Source organism: Spermophilus citellus (genome assembly GCF_964194105.1).
Source record: "Spermophilus citellus genome assembly, chromosome: 14".
In the NCBI taxonomy this organism is placed as follows: Eukaryota; Metazoa; Chordata; class Mammalia; order Rodentia; family Sciuridae; genus Spermophilus; species Spermophilus citellus.
Window position 1 is genome coordinate 101,983,704 of NC_138194.1, and position 25,200 is coordinate 102,008,903.

The following is a 25,200-nucleotide window of genomic DNA, read 5'->3' on the forward strand; positions in this document are numbered from 1 at the left end:
CTCCTGACCCCATAGAGTGGAGGCTTCCACCACGAGAAGAGATACCTTCCTTGTAAGGGCTCAGTAAGGACAAGGAGGTTCTTCGGGGCTTCACCCCAATCTTTAGACCTGCCTTCAGGGTGCAAGTGCTCCCAGCACAAAGTGCTATAAAACATGCAGACAAGTGCCAGCAAAGCCCTGGCTTCCCTAAGCCCTCCGAGAGGAAAGGCGAGCAGAGCAGGCGACAGGATAGTAGGGCCAGCAGGGCCCGCCTCTCTCCTGCATCGGTGGAGGAGCAGAAGCTATGCATGGCCACGGCAAGGGAAGAGACGGCATGGCAACGTGCACGGATGGCCCTGTGCCCACTCGGGCTGGGAAGGAAGGCAGCAGCTCCGGGTGCGCAGCCTTGTTCTGGGCATGCTTCACAGTCTGTGAGATACCTATGCTAACTGAATTGTAGTTGTCACACCAACAGAATAAAAGCAACAGCCGTTCCACAATCAGGAGACGGTAAGCAAAGACACACAGGATAGAAACCCAAGTCAGGTGGCTTCCGTTCACCATCCACTCAACACTTTCAAGGACCAGAAGTGAGCTGAGTGGCTCCTGCAGCACAAGATCCAAGCAATGCAACCTCTGCCACAAGAAGTCACGGCCCCACAGTGACAATGGCGAAGCAGGTGAGAGAAGAGAAAGGGTTAATGACAAAGCATAAGAAGACATGGGTGCTGGAGGCTGAGGAGACCCACGTGGGGAATAGGCAGGCACGAGCCCAGCAAGCAGCGCCCAAGAGGACGAGACGCCAGAGGATGAGAGGCGGGGAGAAGACCGCAGGACACGCACAGAGTGGACTGTCTACTCCAGGGGACGGGCTGTGCGGAGGAGGCAGGACAACCTGCAGCAGGACACAGGAACTCGGGCTCAGGAAGGTGGGCGGGGCGCGGAGCCGAGGGGCCTTCCTGTGTTCTACCCATGCCTCCTGGCGAGACAGTCAGTTTTCAGAAGTAGATCAGGTCTTCTGCTCCAGGCCTGGAACAGCACCAGGCATGATCTCGGCACACCTGAAGAATGGATGGGAGGTGAAGGGCAGAGGGAGAGAGACGGCCTTGCAATGGGGTTTGCTATATTCTGCAGTTCACGTGGAGAACAGCAGGATATCTCTGTGATACTCCTGAAAGGGCAGGACAGACTACATGGAGGAGCGCGTCTGCCGAGTGGCGGGTGGCAGGTGGCAGGGGCCTGAAGTTGAGTGTATATTGGTAGATCTGGAAACAGAGGGCCCCGGCCCCGCAGGTTAGTGAACAGGGAGTCAGGATGCCATCCCCAGAGGCAGGGTGAGGGAGGACAGCTGGGGAGAGCTACCTGCAGAGAAGGCATTGACCAGAGGGACCCATGGTGACCCTGCCTCGTGTCCAGGGCTGACGAACGTGGAGCTGGCTTATAACAACCTTGATTCACTCTGGGGTGCCAGAGAAGGCATCAGGCCTGTAGCTGAGAAGTCCTAGTGAGAAAGAACTGCAGAGCTGGTGATAGGAAATGAGCCGGAGAACCCCCAGATGACCAGCGGAAGGTGGTGGCCCCATAAGAATTATCTCCCTTTAGGGAAAGTGACCCAGAAGCTACTTCCACTCAAGTCTGATTCACTCTAGGACTCAAAATGCTCAGCTTCCAGGCACCGCCACAGCAGAGGTATATGCCCAGTGGCTCCACAGGGCAGCCCTGGCCTCATGGGGGCTCCAGAAGGTGCTTGGGGGCGGGGGGGGGGGGGGTTATGGGAGTAGAGATGCAAAGGGAAAGTGTCAAGTTCAACTCTGTCCCAGACACACAAAATGATAAAAATGGGGTGAATGATATGGTGTTGCTCCAAAAACCAGATGGCAATTTCAAACACGGTTGAAGAGCTCACTGTCACACTCATATATAAAACAACAGTGCTGCAGGTGCGTTACAAAAATGGTCAACACAGAAGAGAAACTCCCCATGGCCCTCCCCACAGCCACGCTGCTGCCTTTCCTCCGCACAGGTACATGAAGGCTGCTGCCAAGCCAGGCCAGCCTCGGGCACTGTGCATCTTGTTCTAAATACCATGCCATGTCTCCTTCTCCACGTAGCAAGTGGTGAGCATCTATCCTCCCACATGCCGTCCCCAGGTGAGCCTGCCGAGGGTGCAACACTCCACTTCCTGTCCTGGGAACCCAGCTGCGGCTCTCCCAGACTCCACGGGAATGACCCCAATGCCACCACTGTGGCGGGGCGGGCAGAATGAACATAAAGGGGAACACACCAACCTCCAAGGAAGGATCCAAAAGTTTCTGCAAAACCATGACCAACACACGTCCATCAGGAGGGGTCACCAGTAGCTCGGGGGGTACTGGGCCTGCTGAGGTCCAGGCTGCTGGGTCTCCAGCTTGCTGTGGCTGCCTCTGTCTGTGAGGATGTTCTCTCTACTTGCATTTGGGGACTTGTCTCTTGCCTGTGCTGGTTAGCATCACTATTCTCTTTGTGACAACTGAGTCCACCAGCATGATTTCCTGGTAGCCATGCAACAGTCAATTACAGAAATACACCACAATTTACTTCTCAGGCCCGACTGTTGGACATCGTGGTTGCTTCCACTGTTTATGTATTATAAGTAACAGAAACAGGCATCCTTATGTTTGGACTTGGTCTGTACAGCAGAATGGATCGGACATCATTTTCCTGTGTTCATATATGAATATACAACCAGAGAAATTCCACATCATGTACAACCACAGGAATGGGAAGTTATACTCCATGTATGTAGGATATGTCAAAATAAACTCTACTGTCATGTACAACTAAAAGAACAAAGTTAAAAATTGTAAAAAAACACTTGGTTTGTAGTTCAGGTTTTGTTTCACGAGGACAGCCTCCCGGGGGGGGGGGGGGGGATGCTCACCGGCACCAGTGCTTTCCAGGCCCTGGGTCAAGTATCACTTAGCACCTGTGTAGTAAGGCACAAGGTGTTATTGTCCTGGACACTGAGTACCCCCTGAAAGGGAAAGGGAGAAGGGCCCACGTGACCTGAGGCCCTGAAAGGAGGAGAACTGTGTCACCTTCAGTTAAAAGGTAGTGTCACTCATTCCTCCCAAAGTTCCTAAGTACCTGTGGCCACCAAGAGCCATGGCCATCCAGGGAAGGAGGAAGAAGTGAAAAAGCCCCTGATCCACATCCTCAAAGCCCCCACCTCAAGGAACCGCACCCAGCAATGCAAGAGCAGGGTGAGGACAAGATGTAGTCCTTGCAGGTGCCCAGCCTGGGTCTTGGTGCAAGGCAGAGGGTGGCACTGCTGGCACTTAGTGCAGCCAGTCTCAAGACGAGCCCACAACCCACAGGAAGGCTCAATGACAGACTCTCTTCCCATGCACTTTACCCAAGAGATACAGGGAACCAAACCATCTGCACTGCGTCCCAGGCAGGCTGAGCACAGCAACTGTGTGATTACAGTGATTGCCCAGCTTGGCCCTGGACACCAGCAGACATGTGCCAGAGTGGACAGCAGCTGCCTGATCCTGGGCAAAAAGCCTGACTTCTGTAAGCTTTTGTGTTCCTGTTTGTAAAGGAGGGTGCTAACCCTCTTGCCATCGTGAGTGCCACCGTGAAAGCGAAAGACTTACTGGGAAGAGCCCAGTGAGGGCTAGCATGATGGACAGCTTGGGGTGGGCATATTCCTTACCATCACACCCAGGCCAGTGCTGAGAACAGGCCATGCAGGAGCATCCCAAATGTCCATGTCAGGACCCCTCAAGCTCCAGTGAATAGAGCTCTCAGAGACTGAGAACTGGACTGAATACAGAAGCAGAGATAGAAGGAGGGACTTGTTCAGCACCTGGAGTCTGAACCCTAAGGGCTCCGGACTCAGGAAACAGGTTTGAAGGCCCCTCTAGCTCAGACCCAGGAGAGCGTGTCAACCCAGCAGCAGCTCATGCTTCACAACCTGGCATGGTTTGCAAAGCGAGTTTTCCTCCCACTCCTCTTCTCCTTAAAAGGTGGGGGAGGAATGAGGAGACAAGGTGGAGGGAGAGCAAGAGCCCAGGTGATGTGTTGATGGCTGGTGCAACAGACAGAGCCTTCACCCAGCGTCCCTCTTGGCCACTGGCCACCAGGCTGCATCCACTCTCTCAGTGGCGGTATTAGTTCTCCACTGTTGCTGTAAAAACTAAAGACAAGCTTAGCAGCTTAAAACAGCACAAATGTGTCCTCTCTGTCCCTCTGGCCAGGGTCTACCAGTGAGCAGCAGGGCTGTGCTTCCCCTGGAGGCCCTCTGCAGCTTCCCGGGCCACCTGCACTCCTGGCTCAGGGCCCAGACTCCCTCCCGCCTGCCTCTGTGTGTACATCCCTTCTCTTATCCAACCCTATTCTTCTCTCTTGCCCCATGAGGCCCTGGTGATCATGTGGGGCCCACCTGAAGGAACCAGGCTCCTCCACTTAAGCACATCTGCTGGGTCCCTTTGGCCACCAGAAGCTCTGCCTCCTGCATAGCTGACATGAGGCACTCCCACAGGTTAGAGAACAAATGAGGCCCAACCCCCACCTATGGGGAGGGACACCTGTAGACATGTGAAAGGTACAGGGACACTGCAAGAGGGGCCTGAGAGGAGCTGCAGAACACGGGAGAAAGGCAGCATCTCAGGCCAGGGGGCCAGGGCCGGGAAGGAGCTTGTCACCATCCAGGAGATCAGGGGCCACCCTCCAGACCCATGGGCAGGAGACCAGGATCAGTCTGCTCCCAACTCGGCCAGTGCACCCCCCTCAGAGAGCCCTGCCTTGGCCCTCGCTGAGAACCCGCTGCCTTGCGGAAGACCAGGTAGCCGTGGCCTTACAAGGCAGAAACCCAAGCTCCAGTCTGGGCTCTTCCAGCAGCGTGTCACAAGGTCATGAGAAGGCCACTCTGTCCCCTGAGACTCAGGGCCCACACTTCGTGGAACCAGGGGGTGTGGGCTCGAGGTGCCTCAGTGACCCCTCCCAACTTCAAGATTCCAACCTTTAAGGGTTTCAGAGGCATTTTTCGGGATACTCATTACCGATGTTCAGAGCTGCACCTCCACAATGATGCACGAGTAGTCATTTGAGACAGCACTAAGAAATGATCAGGGCAAAGCTTCGGCAGGATAACCTAACTTCAGGCACTCAACAGATGTGGGGAAACAGCTTCTGATGGAGGCTGGATTTTTAATTTCCCTAAAATACTTGATGTTTCCACCGAGGAACTCTGACCCAAGTGCTGTCCACTCAACACTGAGAAGGCAGCTCAGCGACAGCAGGGCAGGAAGGCTGTCCACCAAACACCAGGGCAGCAGCTGTTCATTCCATGGTGATGCAGACACACTGGACGCAGATGGGGAAGCACGGCTGGCCTCGGCGCTCTGGGCTGGTCAGTTCTGCGCAGGCCAGCAAGACCCTCTGTGGACTTCTCTGTGTTAGTCCCCCCATCCCGGGGTCCCTGTGGGGCAGCACTGGCCACCTTCCTCCACCCCCTGCTAAATATAAAGAAGAAAACACTCACTGAGGTGTGGCAACTCAGTCCCTAGCACAGGCACAAAGAAACGACTGCTGATAGAAACTGACTTCCCAGAATATTCCTGTTGATTCTGGAATGCGCCCTCCGTACTAGCAAGGGCTTTGCTCTGCTCTCTAAGGTATTGATTCTCTCCACGTTCAGCCTCTGAAAACTCGCCTTTCTCCAGCTTAACCCCCAAGTACCACAGCGGGTCCTGGTTCCCTGCTGCCTCACTAGGTCCCCCCTCCCGGACTTGGGCTGCATGCTCTTCCCAAGAGGCTCAGCAGGCACCCTGGCGCACAAGTCTCAGAACTTTGGCTCACAAGTGGTCCTCAGATTCCGAATTTTTAAGAGTCAGGGAAGTTCTCAGGAAAAAGAACGAAGGTTTCCAGGGCAAAGTCACTTTGCCTCCTGGTCTCCTGGAGCCTGTGACCAATGTGGTTGACAGGGGTTTCCCTATCGAGGTGTCCATTAGCCTCATCAGCCATGAGCTTGGCTCCTGGCCCCAGAGGCCTCCTGATGCAAGGAGCAGGCACAAACAGGGCAACTGCTCTTGAACACCAAAGAGGAATCACAGGGAGGGAAGATGCCCCACACCACGCACGCTGCATCGGAGCAGGCTCAAGGGTGGCTAATCAGAAATACAGAATGTCCTTCCACCTGATCTCCAGCGAACCGCTTGAAGGGAGCACAGTGGACTGACACCCTGGAGCACGGTGCTGCGTATGTTAGGATGCCTTCCAGCACAACGCCCGAGTCCCTCTGAAGTAAGAAGTCCCTCTGGGCTTTCAGGAGCACCTTCCTAGTAGCAGGCACAGGGATAGTTCTGCCAGTACTAAGGAGCACCTGCCAGGTACCACAGCAGAGGCGAGGACCCAAAGGCAGTGGGAGAAGGCCCTGGCTTGACGGTCTCTCTCCTAGAAGGCAGTGGACAGCCCCCAGGTTCTGCTCACATGCCCCAGAGCATCAGCTTGACTGGTTCCTGAGGGTACCATGCAGTGGGAACACAGGACACCTCTGGGCCCTGCCTGCTCCTCTGACTGACAGGGATGGGAGCCCCGTGGCATGGCAGGGTCTTCTCCCAGCACACCTGCAGCACTGCGGCCATAGCCCAGGTGGGCTTTGAGAGATGGGTACAAGTTAGTGTTGTTTTAACTTGGTTTTTGTTTGCAAAATAGGTATAAATCTACCTGTTTTTCCAGTAGGCAGGGAACACAAGGTCCAGTAATGCTAGGTGCCCAGAAATGTTCTGATCTCCTATAACAAAGATGTCTTTTTTTAAAAACAATTGTTCTTTTTAGGTATACATGGCAGTAGAGTGCATTCTGACCTAGTATACATACATGGCACATAACTTCCTGCTCTTATGGTTGAACACGATGTGAGTTACCCTGGCCGTGATTCATATATGAACACGGGAAACTTGTGTCCAATTCATTCTACTGCCCTCCCCATTCCATCCTCCCTCACTCCCTCCATTCCTCTCGGTCTAACCCAGTGAACCTCTATTCTTCCCTCCCCCTCCTCACTGTGGGTTGACATCCACACATCAGAGAAGAGTCAGCCTTTGGTGTCGTGGGATTGGCGAGGCCTTCTTGAGAGCAGGCGCCAGGCTGTTTTCCTGGAGCAGCCACAGCAGGTCGAGTCCAGTAGGCGCTCAGCGAGCCCCCATTAAAGCATCCTGTGCCTCATCCGCCCACCAGGCAGATGTGTGCATAGTCACAGGTCGCCACAGACGTCAGGTTATCCTGTGCAGCCCTGCCAGCACTTCGCCCGGCATGCTGTTGGCACACAGTAGGTGCACCATGTCAGTCTTCTGAACAAATACAGGAGCACAGAAGAACAGAGCCCACGTGAGCAGTGTGACACACGAACATGGGACGAGGAAGAAGCATGCATCCTCCACAGAGGGGAAAATGAAACATGACGGGCAGGTTGCAAGAGGCGTGGTGGTCAAGGCAGGCTGTGTTACTGTCCACAGCACACAGTGTCCCTTCCACAGGCCATCTGCCTTTTCCCCTTTGAATCCAGCCTGCCCTGTGACTTGTTCGGACCTGCATGATGTGCCTGGAAGGGACCTGAGCCCCTCTGGGCAGTGTGCTTGTGAGCCCACATGGTCCTTCCCTGCCCTTCCTCCTCTGCCTGGGAACCTGCACATCTCACAGAGGACATGGGTGGAATGCATGCAGCACTGCAAGGCCAACCATGAGGGACACACAACTTGCATGAGAAACAGATACTCTTCTTACTGTGAGTCACTGAGGTTCTAAGCCACTTGTTCCTGCAGAATGACCTGTCCTCTCTGAATGATGTGAATCAGGGTTCCGTTTCCACTGTACTGGGCACCAGTAGAGACATGAGGAGGACAGGGTTCCTGCTAAAGGTGCGCCCCATGGACGGACCCTGAACAATGATGACACGACTGTGTGGCAGGCGCAGGGCCCAGGGATGACGAGCCAGGGAGCACATGATGGCAGCGCAGCAGGGACCCTGAGGGAGTCTGAAGGCGTGAGGAGGCGAGAGGCAGCCCAGGCATGGACAGCGCGCTCCAGAGGGCAGCGAGGCCTCGGCCCCACGGCACTGCACGCTGCGGCACACTGGCGTCTTTCCTGGTCTTTCCTCCTCTACAACAAGAACGGAAGCAGCACACGAAGCAACAGAGCGCTGCTTTGGGTTTTCAAAACACACCAGGACGCTTGTGCATGCTCTCAGTGTGAAACTCAGGAAGCCTAGCATTGCCCTGGGCCTGACTGCCCTGCTGTGATGTGACCCCTGGTCTCCAAGCAGCCCTGGAAATGGGCTGCTCCCATGGAGCTCAACGTGTCCTCCCAGGACGGCATGCCCGGTCTGCCTGCCGTCTCTCTGGATCTCAGGGATCGCCAAGGGAGAGGAAGACTCTTCCAGAGGGGACAGCAGCACTGGCAGGCTTCTGGGCCAAACCAACCTGGACTCACGGTGTTGGTGGACTGGTCTGTGCCCTCAGAGTCCCCCACTGCTGAAGGTGGGTGGTAGCTGCCGCCTTGTCTTAGAGTCTTCCCTTTGCTCTGCTTTAGAGAGGAGCACACCAGCTTCCCCAAGGAAAGAGAAGCAACTTCTCCTTAGAACCCCTCACTGAATACAAGGTCGGCACTATGCCAGGGATGAAAGAGCCCTCACCCCAAGGACCCCCAGCAGCCCAGCAAAGCCGGCTAGCAGCATCCTGGTGCTCAGAGAGGTTGCGGGCCCACCAACGACTGTGTGACACAACCACGGTGAGCGGAGGACTCTGGCCTCCAGAGCCCTATGCTAGAGGCCCTTCTGCAATGTCAGCTACACCTGCACTTCAGACAGACCCCATGAGCCAGAGCAACCATATTCCAGACAGAGGGGGAAATATTCACCATCTTACGTGTCTGCAGGCAGCCACGTCTCTGAACACATCTACACACATGCTGTGTGTGTCTGGTAGAGCCACTCCCAAACCTCTGCATGGTCAGCAGAGGCGACAGACAAGAGGGTGACACAAGACAGCTTCTCACTCCACACTGTGCTTCACAAGAGTCCACAATGCGTGGGGCCGCACGCTGCCCACCCCAGAGGGCCCAGGATCATCTGTGCAGCCCCTCTCCTCCCACTGGACCCCAAGGGCTCGACACCACTGCCCTTTAACACCTGTATTTCTGGTGCCCAGAGCAGGGCTTAGTTCCTACTAAGAACCTGGTTCACAGTGGGGACCAACAGGTAAGCAAGTGCGACAGAGCTCTCCATAGCAGGAATCTTAGTAGGCACTCAGTGGGCATCCTGACCGACAGACTGGCAGTGCCAGCCGGGGCACGTCACTTGATCTCCCCTAGCCTGTTTCCCCAGACGGCCAGTGGGAACGGTGTGAGGAACCCTGGAGGCCCTTTTCAGATGGCTCTGGAAACCTGCTATTGCTGAAGGGCCATGACAGGTGAACGGCACGAGAGGAAGGTGCGAGCAGAAGGCCTGGGCAGAGGCACGGGCACCAATGTCAAGCTCTGGAGGCCAAACGCAGCTCCTCTCCGATGCTGGCTTTTCTGTGTCTACCTTGGGCAGGTTCCAGTAGCTAATGGGTCCTCCGAGTTAATGCGACTTCTCAAACACTTTCCAGACCAACACAAATTAAACGACTCCATTACGTCAGCCTCGTCTCACTTTGGTTTTGCCACCAACAGTTCTAACAGGCAAGCACTTTGCTCTCTGCCACCACCTCGTTATCAGAGTTCCTAGCCAGTTCTCCAAACTGAAGTATTTTTTTCATTATGTAAAAAAAAAAAAAAAAAAAAAAAAACGTTGTGCAAGCTGCAGTCCAAGGAGAGACGCAGCAATTTTTCTGGGCCATAAACGATCTGCTGACAAATGACAGCGGGCCTTCCGTGACACGCTTTCCCAAAAAGGCGAGAGCTCAGACTGGCTCCTGCCCCACAGATCCCTGCGGACCCCTGCCCAGGACAGCAGGCCCTTACAAACCCTACCAGGGTGGGTGCTCTGCCCCATGCCTGGCTCTGCACAAAGACCTGCACCATTCTCAGCTGGGCCATCAGCTCATGTCTGCATGGCAAGCAGACATCTATTGAACGGATGCTGACAGCTGGAAGCAGGAATGGAGGCCCCAGAACGTCTTCAAACATTCTGTGTGAAAAACCCACCCTAGTGGTGCCCCACTCCAAGCCACGCACCACCACCAAAAGCCTGCAGGGAAGGTAAGGAGGTGCAGGACAGGGGTCAGACACCACATCTCCATTTACACCTGGTGGCACAGCTCTGAGGAGGGGTCAGGCCAAGACCCGGCCCCAGAGGTGGTTCAGTGTGGGCTGTTTCCCTTGCTCTTGCCAACGCTCCCAGCAGTGGGCACAGCCAAGACAGTGCAGAGCCCCACCGGGAGGGTGCAGCCAAGACCATGGCACATCAGTTTTCCTCTGCGAGCCAGTCAATGTGTCCATGGTCCAAAGTGCCACCTCTGGGCAGGCCACTCAGAAAAGAACACTCTTTCAAATCACACGGGCTGTGGAAGGGGCTTCAGGCTGCACGCAACTAACACAAGACACAACCTGCACCGCCATATGCCATGGCCTTGGCACAGCTCAGCCCAAAGTGACTCAAGCCACTAATACCAGGGTCAAGGTGGTTCCTATCTGAACCTCAACCAAACCTCCGCATTTGAGGCTGGACCCCTGGGGCAATAGAGAGAGCAACAAATTCAGAGCCCAAAGAATTTCTGCAAAACAAAATATAGGATGAAGAACAAATTTAATTATTTTCCACTGCCAAAATGCCTCACAGACCTGTAAGATGGGGAGAGGCGGTCAAAGTTCAGCTTCTCCACAGCTGAGATTCAGGCCCGGCCCTAGCCAAGGCCTCCACCACCCAGGCGGCTGCACAGCAGCTCCTCTTCTGCACAGGGGCCCCAGCTGACCCCAGGGCTGAGGGAAGGGAAAGACCTGCATTACCCAACAGAGGACAGAATAAAAGAGCTACATTTTTTTTTAACAGCAAATGTTTCTACTAAAAGAAGTGTGTTTCAGTTGGCTACCACACTCCTGCATGAGCGGATGTCAACGAAACCTCATGGTGTAAGCACATGGACCTTACGTGGCTCAGCCTCCAGGGCTCCCTCTGAGGGGAGTCTGAGCTTATGGCCCCGTCTCAGCAGCTGAGCAGCTAATCTGGCAGGCAGAGGCCACTAGCCAGCCTCCAGTCCAGCGTGGCCTACTGTCCTTGCATGCCTACCACAGCCATCACTGTCTCCGAGCCATTCTCAAAAGTACCCAGGGTCAGGCGCAATAGTGAGGAGGGCTGCACGGCTGTGCATGACCAAGTCAGTGTACCTAGGAGGCTTGACTCAGGTGAACTGACAAATGTCAAAATCATAGAAATGTTACACTAGCTTTTTAAAATAAAACAAAAAACAGAAGGGATGTCAACGTGGAGAAGACCACGGAGAAAGTTCCAGGAAGTTGGAGAATAAACAAAGTGGTTTCCCCACGTCTGGAGTGCTAACCCTGGTTAGAGAAGGCCAGATGAGACCCCAGAGCTCTGCGCAGCTCAACCCAGCTCAGGCTCAGGCTCAGGCTCAGGCAGCAATATTTAGGAGAAAACTGGGGTGGGGGGGGTTTAAAGAGCCAAGTTATAGGCGATATCTCACCTAAAACAGCAATTGTCTTGGAATCCGCATCTCAAGGATTCGGATGTACAGTTTCCCAGGAAGGACAGGAATTCCCCATGTGTCACTGGAGACAGTGCTAATACTGTATGGGAGTCCACACCTGAAGAACCACAGATCTAATAGGGGAAAGACCAAGGTAAAGGCATCCTCTCAACGCCCCCAAAACCCTATTAAGGACACCATGGAGATAATTCCTTTCCCCCTGCACCCAGATCCTCTCAGATTTGGCCTTCAAGGCCCTCATCTGCCCTACAGTACCAAGGACCTGCCCACAAGGTCACCTCTCCTGTCTCAGCTTCACTCTGCACCAACTGTCCTGTCCACCCAAGCCCATACTCCCCTCTCCTTTGAGGTCCACAGCAGCTGCTGCCCTCAACCGAGTCTTCAGAGTAACCCAAGCACTTGTGGTCCACAAAGGCCTCCGTGCAGAGGACAGTGCTTTCCCTGCTGGCCTGGAGCAGATGGATGCCCACGTGCATGGGATACTGAAGCATCTCTTCACATCATACCCAAAACAACCATCTCAAAAAGGACTGAAGAAATAACAGAAGACCTAAAACTGTGAGACCTGCAGAAGAGAACATAGGAGGAAATATCTCTGACCTTGGAATATGCAAAATTCTCCTGCATATGACACCAAAAGCACAATTTTTAAGAGAAAAAAATACAAGATTGGACTTCAACATTTAAAACTTCTGTTCACCATGAGGAAAATAAAAGGATGACTCATAGGCTGGAAAAAAATATCCTTGTGTCATATATATGAAAAAGGGCTAGTACCATAATATAGAAACAATCTCAGAGCTCAATAAGAAGATGGCCACGAGCCTGATCAAAAGAACACTAGACTCAGACACCTCTCCAGATGAGACCTCTGAGTGGCTCACAAACTCCTGAAAAGATGTGATCACCGGTCACTAGTAAAAAGCAAATCAGAGACACAGAGACACAGCATGCACCTTCGGGACGACTGAGACCCGGAGCTCACACAGCAGCCTGTCCAGCCGCACAGGGAGAATCCACTACCACCTGCTTCCTTCGCCTCCTGCTGTGGCACTAGCCTTGGAGTCATTTATACATGGGCATTGATACAGGAGCGGAGCAGGGGAGAGGGCCAGGAGACACAGGCGCCCAGGACAAATTGTTTCGGGTGCCCCCTGAGCTCGTGGGACTCCAAGAGATGTCCCCTTCTGATGGAATAACCCTTGTCAAGAAACACATACACATGCACAAAGTTACAAGCTCAAGTTGTTATTAGAGGAAGCAGCCTAACATGACAATGGACACAGAGGACATTTAAACAAGTTTGTGCCAGAAAGTCCCAGACATCCAACTGGGCTCACCCCTCTCTTGCACCTTGGACACATCTGTGGGCAGCTCACAGTCACTCCCGCCTGGTGCTCCTCCAGCAACCCGTCCCCAGCTCCAGGCTGAATTGGCCGTCCGGGGTGCTGGGAGGTCTCCAGGTTCTGCCAGGCCTGAGAGAGCCTGAGATGCCAAACGTCAGCACTGCCCACATCCCTCCCCAGCAGCCACAGTGCAGCTGATGACACTGGACTGTCAAGGAGTCTGGTGGTCCAGAGCCGACAGGGTCCTGTCCTCTCTGTCATCTCCATACCCCAGACAGGACACACCCTGGTGTTTTGTTTTGAAGAACAGCTGGGGTTTCTTAATGTCCACTGGGCTCTAGGGATGGAAAGTCACTCATGGACTCTCAGCAAGGTATCTGGGTACAGGGCCAAAGCAGGGAACAACAAGGTATGCAAGTATGGGTCCCTCCAACAGGCAGAGAGGCACATGCAAAGCAGCCATGGGGACACACCGCTGGGCATGGCCAAGCCCCTAGATCCCGCTGCTCACTTAACAAGGAATAACGAAGCAGCAGCCAGAGAACCGGCTGAGCGCCAGCCCAGGCAGGCAGGCAGCAGGCCCAGCTGAGGGGGGCTCCCAACAGAGAAAGAGAGGCACAGGAAACCCACAGACTGAAAATGGATTTGAGACATGGCAGTAGCTCGAATTCTGAGTCAAATGAATGTTTAATGATATGATAGGGACAAATGGAAGTTTAAACAGTGGGTACTCAATAATGAATTGTTAACTTTAAAGCATGACATGGTACTGTGGCCTTGAAGAAAGAATCCAAGCATTGAACAGGGAACTGTGTGCAGATGAAGCAGTGTTTCCTGGGCGTGCCTCACAGTAACAGGAGCTGGGGACGACGAGGCGGGAGGGAGGGGCTGCTGCTGTGAGAGCTGTTTGTCCAGCGGGGTGGCAAGTTCATGGGGGTCCAAAATACTATTTGGGTACCTTTTTTACGTATTTGAAAGCTCCACAGTAAAGTTTTCGATGAAAAGAATGTGTCACCATGTTTCACGTGTGCATGGCACACGGCCATCAGCAGCGACCTTCCGCTGTGGCCTTTCAGGGAAGTTGTCTCGGGGAGGAGGTGAACTGCAGAGAAAGGCAGTGTTTCTGTCACCTTCTGCATCACTGTGATCAATACACCCAACAAGGACGACTCAGAGGGGGGAGGTTCAGGTGGGGCTCACTGTTTCGCAGGTTCAGTGCCTAGACGGCCGACTCCCTGCTCTGGGCCCAGGTGAGGCAGCACACCCCGGGAAGGGAATGGCAGGGAACGCTGCTCAGGGCATGGCAACAGGAAGTATGGAGTGGGGGCTATGCACCCTTCCAGGGCACATCCCAGTGACCCACCTGCCCACAGTTCCCACCTCGCATTATGCTGATGAGGTTATAGCTCTCATAATGCCATCACGTCACCTCTGAATGTTCCTGCATTAACAGGAGATTTTGGGGGCACCTCATCTCCACAACAAAACAGGAGGTAAGGTCCCAGCCCAGCACCAGCAGAACTGGGACAGCCACCTCAGCCGTATCTGGGGACTCCCCTTTCCCAGGAGATCAGGTGAGTGCCTTTCCTAACAGATGGCAGAGACGGCTGAGGAGCCAGAGTCAGGAGGGCTTCACCTGAGATATCCAGGAATGCGGCTCAGCCCCCGGACTCCCATCCCTAGGAGGGGAAGGGCAAGTGAGGTCCTCAGGCCCACTGCAGGACCGTGGCCAAGGACACGCTGGCCTTGGGAGTCACTGATAAGCCCTAACCAGAATGGAAACACCCAAGAAAATATAAGACTGGAGCCATGGCTGCCCACTCTTCAGGGTGAACAGAGTTAAACACTGCCACGCTCCCCTGAGAGACCTTCTGATCAAGTCGGGCCTTGCTTGACGACCAGGCAGGACCAGAGTAAGAGCCTGAGGCGCCGGGCCCTGCAGCACAGGACGCCAACTCACTGGCTCTCTGACCAAACCTTTCCTGAACACCAACCAGCCAGTGCCAGGAGGACCAAGCGGTGGGACAGTCACAGAGAAGCCAGACACAGACGCTGATCTCACCAATCTCAGTCTGGCACTGGGAGTCCTGCTCTTGGCAGTGTGTCTGTCGCAGGGGAGATTTGAGTCTCCCAGTGCCCAGGATGCACCCAGCTCACAGGATCTGCAGGCTGGCGAGAGCAGGGAGGGCATCCCTCCTTTTTTGAGTTCACTTCTGTTATACATGATTTGGGGTTCATTTTCACATAAGTATCCAACGTGCTACATAATCTGCTCTGATTCAATTCTAATACTTGCCCTATTCCTGCCCCTCCACCCTATTGATCTTTCTTCTATTTATTTGTAGTTTTTAAACAGTCAGTACCTTATGAATATGCATGAAGGTGAGATTCATATACACACACACACACACACACACACACACACACACACACACCCAGGAAAATTAGGTGAGATCCATTGCACCATTCTTCCCTTTCCCCATCTGCCCTCCCCCCTTCAATCTCCTCCCTCTACTCCACTGATCTCTCTTCTGTTTTCGTAGTAGAAGTCCCTCCCCTCTTTTGGTCTAACTTCTGCATCTCAGAACTTTGATTCTAGGTCTGGCTTTATTCACTTGGCATGATGATCCCCAGTTTCATCCATTTCCTAGCAAATGTCATAATTTCATTCTTTATGGCTGAGTAGTGGTGCATGTATACATATACCACATTTTCTTTACCCAATTATCTGTTGATGGGCACCCGGACTGGTTCCATAGCTTAGCAACTGTGAATTGTGCTACTATAAACCATGATGTGGCTGCATCCCAATAGTATGTTGATTTTAGATCTTTTAGATATGTAATATTATGGTTTAGATATGAGGTGTCCCCCAGAAGCTCATGTGTGAGACAATGCAAGAAAGTTTAGAGGTGAGAAGATTGGTTTTTAGAGCCTTAGCCTAAGCAATGCATTAGTCCCCTGGGTGGTGATTGCAGACAGGTAGGTGTGGCTGGAGGAGATAAATCCCGGGGGTGTGCCTTTGAGGTAAATATTTTGTCCTCCTAGAGTGGAACAGTCATTACCCCACCCTCTCTCTCCTTTCTGGAGTGAGGGTACCAGCTGCTTCCCTCCACCATACCTTTCCACCTGATGTTTTGCCTCACCTCTGGCCCAGAGGAAAAGAGTTGCTATCTGTAGACTGAGACCTCTGAAACATGAGCCCCCAAATATACTTTTCCTTCTCTAAAATTGTTCTTGTTGGGACTTTTGGCCACAGAAGTAAAATAGCGAAATCAAACATATACTAAGGAATGGCATAGATGGGTCATATGGTGGCTGCATTCCCAGTTTTTTTTTGAGGAATCTCCATACAGCTATACAGAGTGGTTGCACTAATTTGCATTCCCATCAACAACGTATACATGTACCTTTTCCCCTTCGACATAGTCAATATTTACTATTATTTGTATTCTTGATCATTGCCCATCTGTCTGGAATGAGGTAAAATCTTACTGTAGTTCTGACGGCGTTTCCCTGATTGCTAGAGATGTTGGACACTTTGTTAGATACTGATGGTCCTTTTGTAGTTCCACTTTTGAGAAGAGTCCATTTAGTTTTTTTGCTCACTTGTGAATTAGGGTTTTTTCCCCTGCTATCAAGGTTTTTGAGTTCTTTATATATTCTGGATATTAATCCACTATCTGAGGAACAGGTGGTAAAGATTTTCTCCCTTTCCACAGGCTCTCTCTTCACACTCTTATCATTTCCTTTGCTGTGCAGAAGCTTTCTAATTCAATGCCATCCCAATTATTGATTCTTGGTTTTGTTTCTTGCAATCTTGTTAAGTAAGTCGGTGCCTGTGCCAATACATTGGAGAGTCGAGTCAACATTTTCTTCTAGCAGTTGCAGAATTTCTGGTCTCAATCCTATGTCTGAGGTCCACTCTGGGTTGACTTTTTTCAGAGTGACAGAGAGAGATCGTTTCATTTTTCCACATAAGGACACCCTATTTTCCAAGCACCATTTGTTTAAAAGGCTACATTTTCTCCAACATATGTTTTTGGCATTTCGTCAAGTATAAGATAACTGTATCTACGTGTTTTTGTCTCTGTGTCTTCTATGCTGTTGTGTTGGTCTTCAGACCTGTCTTAGTGTCAACACTATTCCTTTATTACTATACCTCTGTAGTATAATTTGAGATCAGCTACTGTGATACCTCCAGCATTGCTCTTTTTTTCGCTCAGGACTGCTTTGGCTATTCTGGGTCTCATATTCTTCCAAATGAATTTTAGGACTTCCAAATGAGTTTTCTAGTTCTGTGAAGAATGCCATTGGTGTTTTGATGGGGATTGAATTTAATATATATAATGATTCTGGTAGTAGGGTCATTTTGACAATATTAATTCTGACTTTCCATAAACCTGGGAGGACTTTCCATCTTCCAAGGTCTTCTTTGATTTCTTCCTTCAGGGCTATATAGTTTTCATAAGGGAGGTCTTACACCTTCTTCATTATATTAATTCCCAAGTTTTATTTGGTTTTATTTTATTTTGAGGTTATTGTAAATGGTATAGTTTTCCTCATTGCTTTCTCAGCAGATTCACTATTGGAATACAGCAAAGTGACTGATTTATGTATTTTGATCTTCTATCCTGCTATTTTGTTAACTCAGTGTATCAGTTCTAGAAGTCATGACCTGAGTCTTCTAAATATAAGATCTAAATATAAGATCCTGCCATCAGCAAGCAAGATAATTTGACTTTTTGTTTAAAGAACACTGAATTGTATACTTTATTTAGTTATTTTATGTGGTGCTAACAATTGAACCCAGTGCCTCATACCTGCTAGGCAAGTGCTCTACCACTGAGCTACAACCCCAGCCTCTGACTTTTTTTTCTTCCTATTTTTATCTATTTAATTCCCTTCTCTTGTCTTATTGCTCTTAGTTTCTGCTTATCATGGAAGGTTTTTGTTTCATCTTCCATTCTGAAGGCAAATACTGCTGGTATAGTAACCTTGGTTCGTCCCCACTTTCTCTCAGGGCTTGATATATATAATATTCCAGGCTCTCCTGGCTTTTAGGGACTAGGCTGAAAAAAAAAGTTGAAAACCACTTTGGTTTACCTCTAAATGTGACCTGCTGCTTTCCTCTTGTGGCTTTGAAAATTCTATCCTATTCTGTATACTAGGCATTTGTTTTCACTATAACGTTTTGGAGGGGATCTCATTTGATCTTGCCTATTGGAGTTCATTATGTACGTTTTTTCCCTCTTTTTTTCTTTATTCATCTTGTATTTGGATTTCCATTTCATTTCTAAGATTTAGGAAGTTTTCTATTAATTATTTCATCAAAAAGATTGTGCATTTATTTTGTTTGTATTTTGGAGCTTTCGTCTACCTCAATGATTAATTTTTGTCTCTTGATGGTATCCCAGATTTCTTGAATATTATGGTCATATTCTCTTAACATATTTCCTTTATTGTCAACTTTATTTTCAAGATTATACTTCAAGGCCTGAAAATCTATCTTCAGAGTGCTCTGTTGGTTTCATTGAAATTTTAATTTAATTTACTGAGCCTTTCATTTCCAGGACTTCTGTTTCTTCTTCAGAATTTCTATGTCTTTAAGTTACTGTATTTTCTAATTTTACTCCTTATGTCTTCTTTTTAGCTCACTGAACATTTTAACCATGAATTTTCTAAATTCTTTCTCTGATATCTCCTCTACTCTGGTCTCTGTGCAGTCAGTTATTGAAGTGTTGTGGGCTGTTTGGGGGTGGTCTGTGCCCATGCCTTTTCATACTGCTTGTATGTCTACCCATCTATTGGGACGGTCATCTCCATAGAAAGGAAACCCACACGCTCGATTGCACACCCTTCACCCAGGCCCTGGCCTGCTCTGATCATGCATGGTGCACAGGCATGGTGGTAGGTGTGTGGCAAGGATTAATTTTACTATTTAGAACACTTGTCGGACATGAACTGTTATTCCTATTTTATGCAAAAGCCCTTGGGACCTCAACAGGCTAGGTGACGTACCCCAGACACTGAAGAAGCTCAAGTAGAGCCAGGCTGGGAAGGACTCCTGGGCTTCAAGCCTGCTCACGGGCCTCCGCCATGGCAGTGAGCAGCTGAGGGTCTACAGACAGGGCGAGCCACACATCAACAAGGGCCCTCCTGTCTGCCCCACACTAAGGGAACACTCAGACATCGTCCCATAGGGGAAGTCATCAAGAATAACAGAGAGAAATACCCAGAAGGAAAAGCTCCCAGCTAGGATTTTTAAGGAACCAAAAGCATCAAGGCATATGCAAACCCAATCAAGCTGTCATATTTTTCCGTACTCACAAAAAGCAAAGAATTTCTCCTGTCATCTGAGTCATCAAACCACTGCATCTTCCAAGTTACTGAATCTCAATTCCAGCTGCTTCTCGGGCTGAACTCTGGCATTTCTGCTCTCTGCCTATTGATCATTAGGAGGCTTCCCTTGCCTCAAGAGCCATCTGGGTTTCCATTAGAAACACTTCACAAGCTGCTCTGGACAGGGCACTAGAACCCCCAGTTCTACCAGCCCTTGCAGGGTGGGCTAAGCAAACCTGAGCCTCAACCAATGGTGCAAGAACACATAGGTGCCTTTTCTGAAGCCAAGTCTCTGAAAGAATCTCCTACTTTCCTTTCAGATTGAACAACTAGGTACACAGAAAATTTTTTTTTAATTATCTGTAACTCAGAAAGACTGCAGAAGGGAACACCCAGGCTGAGAGGTGGAGAAGTGCTAAAGCATTATAGGTAACATTAAATAACAACTAGTGATATGGTTTGCATATGAAATGCCCCCTAAACAACTAGCTCATGTGTTAATGCATTTGGAGCAGAAGAATTGGCTAGAAGAGTGTAATGTAGTCAGTGGATAATTCATTTAATAGATTAATCCATCTGATGGACTAATAATTTGAATGGACTGAGGAAGTGGTGACCCTAGGCAGGTGTGCTGTGGCGGAGGCGGAAGGTCACTGGGGGTCTGCGCTTAGGCCTTGTATTTTGGCCCTAGCTCTGTTGCTTCCTGGTGGCTGTGAGCAGAGCCGTGCTCCTCGACACCTTTCTCCACGACGTTCTGCCTCACCCTGAACCCAGAGCAATAGTCAGCTGGCTACAAACTGAACCTCTGAAGCCATGGGCCAAAATAAATTTCCTCTTCTAAGTTGTTCTTCTCGGGTATTTTGGTCGCAGCCACACAAATATAACTGACACAATTAGTGATAAAACTAGTCTCCCTCCACAGATTAGGTCTCACTTTGATGATCCACAGTGTTCCTTGGAGTGTCTGAAGGAACCAAATGAGAAACAGTGTTACAGACAGCTGGGGGAAGAGCCAGGTATGTGCGTTCTGTGCTGTTCTGTGCTTGGACGGGCAGGAATAGGAATGTGCGGCTTGGCACAGTCCCTGGGAGGCGGAGCTACACAGAAAGCACAGCCTTGACAACCTCAAGAAATCTCAGGGCCCCCGAGCTGTGGGCTGTCCCCTCCTGGGTTGTCCTGCACCAAAGCTGCTCTGTGGTCCATCTGGGTACACTGACAAAGTAGACAACAGGGTGGGTCCATCCAGATCCTCCAGGCCCCAAACCCTTCCATGTGCCGACACTTCAGTGCCAGGTTTCCTGCAAAAGAACGCAGTCTTCCGCAGCACAGGAGGACAAAACAAACGCAGTCTCTTGAAGCATGTAATGAGACAACATCTGTCACCATAAATTAAAAATAGATTTATGCATTAGTGAGGGTTATTGTGAAATTTAATTTTAATGGTTTGATAATTAAGCAAACAACAATTATCATATCTTAATTCTGGTCTGTTTGGGGCCAGTGTCATTCTGACTCAGAAAAGCCTTCCACCGTCTCGGGTGCTTTTCTGAAGCTAGGTGAGAAGGGATGCCCAGCTCTGGGGACACAGCCAAGCCACAGAAGACGACTCTCATGAAGAGCTGTGCAGCTGGTGCCCTGCAGCCACAGTCCAGCTCCAGCCAGCTGTGTGGCCACGGCAGCCTTGACTCCTCTCTCACAGGGAAAACAGGCTCACAGTCCATGCCTCAAAGATCAGCGGTGAGGGTGAAGAAGCCGAGCAAGAGACCTCAACAGCACAGGCCTGGGCAGGAGAGGAAGGCTCCCACAGCCGCGGGCCTGGCAGGACATTTCTATCCACGTCACGACTGACGGTGGGGAGCCCAGAAAACGTACTCACACAGAACAAGCAGCACTAACCCTCTCATCAAAAGTGAAGCTCACCCACTGTCCTGAGTCACAGACGGACGCTGAGCAGGTCCCCGAGACTCACAGCTGTGAGACGCGCTCCGACTCCCAAGGGCCCACAGAGAAGAGCTGGAATGTGGAGAAGCACCTTCTACACCCTCTGCTGACATGCTGTGCTTTCAATCAGAAAGATTTCTCTAGGAAATGCAGTGGTGAGGGGGTGTTCCTAATCTGTAAAACCCAAACCCTCAGTCTCTGGACAGCTCTTCCACCACTCCCTGCACATGCACTCTACCCCACGGGGACGGATTAGGAGGGGGAGCCATTGGGAGGTGACTGGGTCCCGAGTGTGGCCCCATGAACAAGATGAGTGCTCTCAGGAACCAAGAAAGGCCCCTCCCTCAGCCTCACCTGAGGAGAGTGATAAGCCTCTCTGCACAGCAGGAGGTGGGTGAGGGCGAGGCAGAGTCAGCTGGGCCTCAATGCTGCCTCCAGGGTGTGAGGAACAAGCTTCTCACAAGCAGTGGTTTGATCTCAGTAGCCCCAGGGGGCAAGACAAAAACCTGGTACTAAAAGTGGGGATTGCTGCCACAAAGACGTACACCGTGGAGCAACTGTGGGCTGGGGACCAGGCAGACCCTGGGAGGGCTGCAAGTGCACCTGAGAACAGGCCTACACGGCCATGAACACCTGTCAAAGGCGACTCTGCCAAGGGTCGTGATGTCGTGATGTGGACACGCGACTCTTGTGAAGAGCTGTGCAGCTGGTGTCCTGCAGGTGTCCGGAAAGAGCAGGGAGGGCTGGAGAGCCTGCCAGTGGAAGAGGACATCTAGCTGATGCCCCCGGGAGCTGGCTGGTGATGGCCACTCTGAGGAGACCTCAGACGGTGGTGCAGATGATGCTGCAGCACAGAAGCAGAAACGCACCTGGCCCTGGCCTGGCCAGACCACACGTGTCAGTGCTCCCTGGGAGGCTGAGCCTGTGAGCGGCCAGCTGGAAATTCGGCAGAGGAGAACGTCCGCACAGGGTTGGAGGTGCGGCTTGGCTTCCCTGGACCTCTTAGAGCAAGATGAGAGAATGATACAAAGGCAGACTGTAACCAAAAGAAAAGCAGAACATAAAAAAATCTGTCATTCAGCCTATCCACAGTGAAAAGAAGAACACAGAGGACGTGACCAGGTGACTCAGGTGGGTCACTCAATCACCTCAACAGAAGCCCAGGACTCCCTGTCCCAAATGACGAATGACCCAAGGGTACTTCAGAAGTCATCAAGGATGGCCCTCACCTCACAGGCCCAAAGTGCAGGAGCCTGGCGCAGATCAGAAAGCCATACTGGGGCAGGGACCATGGAGCCACCAGTGTGACAAGATGGCTCCTGCTCAGAAGAACACAGGCACTTTAGGGGCTGAATCTCTGCCTTGTGGAGCTGCAGGGTGCTGGGTTGGAAGGAGGCCCCCACCTTCATAGGTCTGAAATGGGGGCCCATTCTGGTGGATCTGGAAGGCGAGCATCAAGCCAAGAAAGGCTATTCTCCAGCCTTGGCTGCTCAGCTGGGTTCTGGACTTGCTTGGGATGAGGATCTTTCTCTTACTCTTCCCTGTAGGAATGGGAACATTTATCCCATGCCTATCCCACCACTGTATTTCAGAAGCCCGGAACCAGACCCTTAGCTGGAGAGCATCTGCCTTGTGATCAATGGAACCCTGAGTCTTGCCCACATTGATGCAGACAGGTAGTGAGGCTTGGGACTAAAGACTTTTGGGTTGATGTCAGAAAGATCTGAGCTACGGGAATGCAATGAATTGATTTGGCAAAAAAAGAAGATATGGCCTTGAGAGAGCCGGGCATGGAATACCATGGCCTGAATGTCTGTGTCCCCAAATTCACACGCTGAACTCCTAATCCATGATGTGATGCTGCGGGGAGCTGTGAGAGGGGCTTAGGATGAGTGCTTTTGAGAAAGAGGCCCTGAAAACTCCCTCACCCCTTCTACTGTCGACACTGCAGAGAAAACACAGCAGACTCAGAAGCAGCCCTCGCCAGACAAAGAACCTGCCACAGCCTCCAGGGCAGACCCTCACCTCCAGAGACATACCCTGTTGCCCACAGCCCTTGCCCGTGGCACGTTGTTTGCTGTGGCAGCCTGAGGGGCCTAGGACGTCCTGCAGGTGAGCAGACTCCTGCCCGGGGAGCCACAAGGCCCTGTCCCAAGCGCTGGGTGAGGAATGCACATCTGCTTTTGCACAGCAGATCCAAGTCCCGAAGGGCAGGGCAGCCCCCCCCCCCCCCCCCCCGCCAGCCTCCCTGCATTGCAGGAGGCCTGGCCCCAGCAAATGTGCAGCTGATGAGTTGAAAGATGGACGAGTTCCCTGAAAGCCAAAGCTTCGATTGCTTCCCCTCTGCTTTGGAAATCATCTGACTGTCCCCCAGGGCCCACTGTGTCCCAGACTTCAACCCAGAGCAGAGCTACAAGGAAGTGCTGCGGAACCTCTGGGAGGCGAAGAAGGGGAGGGCTTAGCACAGTGAGGACTCGCCCTGGAAGGCAGACTTGGTGGCCTCTTTAGAGTTCCCACAGAGAACCCCACTCATTCTCTCTCTCTGCTCCTTGTTCAAGACATGATCACTTCTTGCTCCCAATGTGCACTCCCACCACTGTCACCTGCCAGGTAGTATGAATATGCTTTTTCTCTTTATAAGTTAGTTACCTCCAGTGTTTTGTTGTAGCAATGAAAAGCTAACACTTCCCCTCACCCTTTCTTCTGCTGGCGGAAGGTGGGATTTTCAATGTTGAGCACAACTTAGCAAAGGCCACACAAAGGTCCCCGATGGAGAAGGGGAGTGCCAGGAGAGACTGGGACCAGGCCTGGGAAGAGAGGGGCCCAACCCTGCGTGAGTGGAGCTGACTGATGCCTAGGTGTGTAAGGTGCATCCCACTGCGGCAGCTGCTACCACTGCCTCGCCACCTCCCCCCAAACTGGCCCCGAGAACCAAAGGACACGAACCGTCTGTGCAGACTGAGCATGCACCTGACCACAGAAGAGAACTGACTTCCTGGGCCTAGGCCTTGGGGTATCTCCAGCAGGGGTTCACAACAGAGTCCTTGGGGGTTAGTGGGCACCCCCAGTAGTGGGGACCCTGAGGACAGTGCCCAAGATGACATTCCAGGCAGACCTAATGTCAGCCTCTCATCTGCCCACCACTCCTCACCCCACAGGGACAGCAAGGAGCAGGGGGCACCCGCCTGGGCTAGACCCTGCAGTGCCCACACTGTGCTGCCCTGGCTGAGATGGGTCCTCATTCATTGACCTTGGTGCCCCTGCAGCCTGACGCGGGGCTCACCCTATAGCAAGCTCTCTAACCATCAATATTTACTGAATGAATATTTTATGAATGACTAAAACAACATGTGAGTTGCGAGCTTTTGGAAATGAGAAGTTCAGCAAAACGCTTAATAAAGCAGCAGCCTGAAGCACAAAACCAAATCGCAATTATTTGCGACTGGGGTTGCTAATATTATTCAGCCTTCCTCACTGCCAAGAATGAGTAAGCTACACCGCAGCACACGCTTGGCAACGCATACTTCTTAAAGTGTTTTATATTGGTGTCATAAGAAGACCAGATTTATGGTCTCCGGGATCTTGAGCTACCGCAAGGTCACTAGACAAAGAGGACAGGGACAGAGGGTTCCCCTCACAGCTAAGGAGCAGGGCAGCAGCTGGCACCACTACCTCAGAAGGCTCTGTCCTCCTCCTGGGAGCCTCCGGCACATTTGCCAGCAGAGCACAGGAGCCCGAGCAGGCACACACTGCACAGAAAGTCCAGCTGGGGGTAGGGAGAGCCAGGTGACACTGGGAGTGTGCTGGGAGGCGCTCTGCTCCTCTCAAAGGAGGCTCATAAATGCCCCCAGCCACTGGTCTCCAGCTTCCGATCGTCTCCCACAGGGCTGCAGGCCCTTGCT

At 51.7% G+C, this 25,200-nt stretch overlaps 1 protein-coding gene across 2 annotated transcripts in view; it reads right to left on the reverse strand.

Annotated features, from left to right (window-relative positions):
• Positions 1-25,200, reverse strand: part of TRAPPC9 (trafficking protein particle complex subunit 9) — a gene marked incomplete at its 3' end in the record, with an annotated part of 533,166 nt that overhangs the window by 160,679 nt on the left and 347,287 nt on the right. The gene's annotated exons all lie outside the window — the stretch shown is intronic.